The following is a 4,638-nucleotide window of genomic DNA, read 5'->3' on the forward strand; positions in this document are numbered from 1 at the left end:
ATGCAAGAAGGAATCTAAGAAGTTTTCAACAACAGTCGGGTGAGTTGTTTCATGAAGCATTTGAGCGGTTTAATATGATGATTAAAAATTGTCCTCATCATGGTATTGATTTATGGGAGTTATTGAACGCTTTTCATGAGGGCTTAACACCAGAGGATGCACGGGATTTGATTTCCATTACTAATGGAACATTTGGTACTAATTATGAACAAGACGATTAGGCATCTTGGAAGAAATGTTGGTAACATCGAAAAGGAAGGCACAGTCTTCAAGAAGAGCAAGACATGATGCTACAAGACCACAAGTACATGCTGTAAACAATGAAGCAATCCAAACTACTAATCAAGTGTACGATGTTTATGGTAATTGTAATGATTTGGGAGATGCAACTAATATGTGTCCGTGTTTGGAAGAACAGTTTGAAGGGGTGAATGCAATCCAAGGTCAAGGATGGGGTAATAGGAATTACAACATGAATTTTAATACACACCATCCAGGTTTGAGAAATCACCCCAATTTTTTAGATATGGCAATCCAGAAACTCAACTCAATCCGAACTTCTAAGGGACCTCTCAAACCAATTTTGTTCCTTGCCAACAATACACAAATCAAGGAAATGTTCAGGGTGGAAATAATTAAGGCTTTCAAAGGCAATATCAACAACAACCCAATAGAGAGCAACCTAGGGGGTCCGGTTCATCTGATTCAAGTGGGAATGAAGTCATGGAAGTGGTCAAGATGATGCAATAATAAATGCAAAAGAGGAATCAAATGGATGAGGCTCGTGTGCAAAAAGATGAAATCCGTGATAAGGCAATTCAATTATTGACCACCCAAATGGATTAACTTGCAACTGAAGTACAAATGAATGAATATTAGCACATAAGCAAGTAAGCATGTAACACGTATATTTGATCAAATCACACACAATTACACGCTTGCTATTTTGAGATATATAGATAATACGAATAAGTACGCATATGTTCCCAAAACTTGTAAAAACTTAGTAAAATAGGGGAATGATAAAACTCACATTGATTCGTAGGCTAGCGAATAATAACAATAATAAATGGTTAAGAAGTAAACGGATCGTCCGTTAATGCGTCAAACAAAATAAACCAACTGAACCTGAAACTTTGAGATATGAAAATATGAGTAAAAACGAACTCGTTGCCGCTGGAATTGATCCAAATGGACGTCTAGAACTCCGGTTATGTTAAATTAAAGATTTAAGCGAGTCAGAAGTCAGGTTTTGGGCAGTAGACTCAAAATTTCGTTATGAGAATAAAAGTCTTCTGGACCGAACGTTGGTTCCGATCAGAAGTATGAGAAGACGGATAGTCAAACTTGTTGATTGTTTTGCCCTTTAACGGGTTTTAAACGAATTAACCAGTCAACACCCTTCAACCATTGAAATTGGTTGAAGTTTATTGACTAGGGAATATGTATGAACGATTTTTACAGTTTACAACTTACCTGGAAAGGGAAAGAATCAATCGTAAAGTGGAGTCAAAGATCGTTGTATAAGCAAAGCCAACCGATTAAGCTTGTATCGTCAAACAATAAGGCAAAACCAAAGAAGATGAAGAAGGACAGAAGTATGTGACGGGTGGGGAATGATATATTAGGGTTTGGGGAAGTTTGTGGCAGGTATATTGTGCTTTGTTTATATAGGAAACACAAAAACGAACTATATTTTTAAGAAACCAAATATGTTTTTAATGACAAAATCAATATTATAATCAGTTTAATTCCTTCTTGTACAAGGGGTAATGAATATGGACATGTACTTAGGCTATATGAGTTTTCTTGGGCTTAAAACACTCTATTTAGTCCTAAAATAAGCGATTTCGGGTTAAACATGAACTAGGAAACAAAATAAACTTAAACGATATGCACAGGGGGTGGAGGCGTTGCGCTGCGGCCATTGCACCCCATGGTTGCCTGGAGCTTCGGCCAAAAGAAGAGAAGTTTGATTCTTTTACAACCTAGGTCCTTATACTTTCATAAATGGTCAGTTCTTGATTATTTTAAAGTTTAATCAAAACATGAACAACTTGAAGAACTTAAAGGGTATAAAATGAACATGTAAATCTTAATTACTTAAACTTGTTTAATTTGATTACTAATAAAGATCCAAAAATGTTCTCGGATCGGGTTATGTGTAAACAAATACGAGTTCGAAAAATCTGAGATGTTACACTCCAAGACCCGGGAACGCCCTCAATTACTATTCAAGTTGGTGATTTTCAAATGTCACAGGCGTTGTTGAATCTTGGAGTAAGAGTAAGTATCTTACCAGGGGTTTATATGACCAGTATGAGTTTGGTCCATTGAAACGGGCTGAGACAACATTTGTTTTGGCTGATTTGTCTCATAAGCTTCCCCAGGGGATTGTGCGGGATGACATGGCCTTTAGAAATAAAAAATGCGTCTTAATGTTTTCACTAGTGTTTCTAGTTCCTTGGTTGGTGATGAGTATTTTATGGCAGATATAGTGGATGGGTGTTTACCACACGAATATAAGGATGATACTTTGGATGTTTGTGTTTGTGATAATTTTGAACAGGTCCATATTTGTGGGTTGAGATTGGAAGAGAAAAGGCTAAAGGCATTGACTATTCAAGAAGGGAGGCCACCATGGACCCATCAAGTTGAGAGTTTACCAGCGGAAATCAACACAGATACCAAACCTTCACTGATTTGTCCATCAAAGGCTGAGTTGAAAGAGTTGCCGAGCCATTTAAAGTATGCATTTTTGGGAGAAGATTAGACATTGCCTGTCATAATCACCTCCAACTTGAATGAGGCTCAAGAGGAAAGGCTTTTGGAAGTGTTGAAGGCTCCTAAAGTGGCGATTGGGTGGACGATAGCTGAACTAATAGGTATTAGTCCATCCATAGTAATGCACAAAATCATCACCATGAATGACGCAAAGACTACACGAGAAACTCAAAGGAGGTTGAATCTTGATTTAGAGAAGTCACTAAAAGGAGGTGATAGAGTGGTTGGATGCGGGGATAATCTACCCAATTCCAGAGAATGCATGGGTGAGTCCTGCACAGGTAGTACCAAAGAAAGTCGGCATACAAGTAATAAAAGATTAAAATGGTGAACAAATCGCCACCTGACCGGTCACCGGGTGACGAGTGTGCATTGATTATAGAAAGTTAAATGAGGCTACCTTAAAAAACCATTTTCCATTACCTTTCATTGACCAAATTATTGAAATACTTTCTGGTAAAAAATTTTATTGTTTTTTGGACGGGTACTTGGGATATAATAAAATTGCAATTTACCCGGATGACCAACACAAAACCACCTTCACATGCTCATATGAAACTTTTGCCTTTAGACGGATGCCATTTGGGTTGTGTAATACCCCGGCCATGTTTAAACGATGTATAATGAGTATTTTCTTAGACATTGTTGGGGATTCACTCGAGGTATTTATGGATGACTTTTCCATTTTTGGACCGACTTTTGAAAGGTGTCTTGACGAATTAGATAAAGTTTTAAAGCGCTGTGTCGAGACAAATTTAGTTTTAAGTTTGGAGAAAAGTCATTTCATGGTACAAGAAGGTATAGTGTTGGGTCATGTAGTCTCGAGTCAGGGAATGGATGTGGATAAGGCTAAAATCAAAGTTATTTCTTCATTGCCACCACCGAAAAATGTAAAAGGGCTAAGGTCATTTTTGGGGTATATGGGGTTCTACCGAAGATTCATTAAAGGTTTTAGTGTAGTTACCAAACCTTTATGTGATTTGTTGTTTAAGGATGCTCCATTTGAATTTACTAATGAATGTTTGCAAGCTTTTGATGTTTTGAAGGAACACTTAGTGCAAGCGCCCATTTTGCAACCACCGGATTGGACGAAGCCATTTGAGATTATGTGCGATACTAGTGATAGCACGATTGGAGCAGTTTTGGGCCAAAGAGTTGAGAAGAAACTGGTAGTGATTTACTATGCAAGAAAAACACTATCTAAGGCACAATTAAATTACACTACCACCGAAAAAGAATTACTTGTAGTGGTGTATGCCTTGGATAAGTTTCAATCTTACATATGGGGGAGCAAAGTTGTGGTTTACTCGGATCATAGTGTAGCGCGTTACTTAATGAAAAATAAAGATGCGAAGCCACGATTGATTTGTTAGATCTTGTTATTACAAGAATTTGATTTGGAGATTCGAGATAAAAAGGGGTGTGAGAATGTGGTTGCGGATCATTTATCACGAATCCCATTGAAAGGTTTCGAGGATTCGATAGAAATTAATGAGCGATTCCCGAAACGAACATTTGTTAGCTGTTTCTACTACACCATGGTATGCCCATTTTGCCAATTACAGGGCCACTGGTGCAATGCCGAAACATTGGACCAATAAGACAAGACAATAGTTTTTGTCCCGAGTCTAGCCGTACATTTGGGATGAACCAGATCTGTTTAAAATTGGGGCTGATTAGATCATTCGGCGGTGCATTCCTGAAACAGAGGTTCAAGGAATTTTGTCACATGCTCATTCATCAATGTACGACAGTCATTTTAGTGGGCAAAAGATGGGATTTCAGGTTCTCACATGTAGGTTTTATTGGCCTACAATTTTTAAGGATGTAAGTGAGTATGCCCGACATTGTCTT

General features: G+C 37.9%; 1 non-coding gene across 1 annotated transcript; it reads right to left on the reverse strand.

Annotated features, from left to right (window-relative positions):
* Positions 1–106, reverse strand: LOC143590139 (small nucleolar RNA R71). The gene has a single exon (XR_013145414.1). It is a non-coding gene; the product is annotated as a small nucleolar RNA R71 (small nucleolar RNA).
* Positions 107–4,638: the final 4,532 nt, after the last annotated feature.

The sequence above is a fragment of the Bidens hawaiensis genome, unplaced genomic scaffold (assembly GCF_021521415.1).
Source record: "Bidens hawaiensis isolate Kalapana, Puna unplaced genomic scaffold, B.hawaiensis_p1.1 tig00001597_1, whole genome shotgun sequence".
NCBI lineage: Eukaryota > Viridiplantae > Streptophyta > Magnoliopsida > Asterales > Asteraceae > Bidens > Bidens hawaiensis.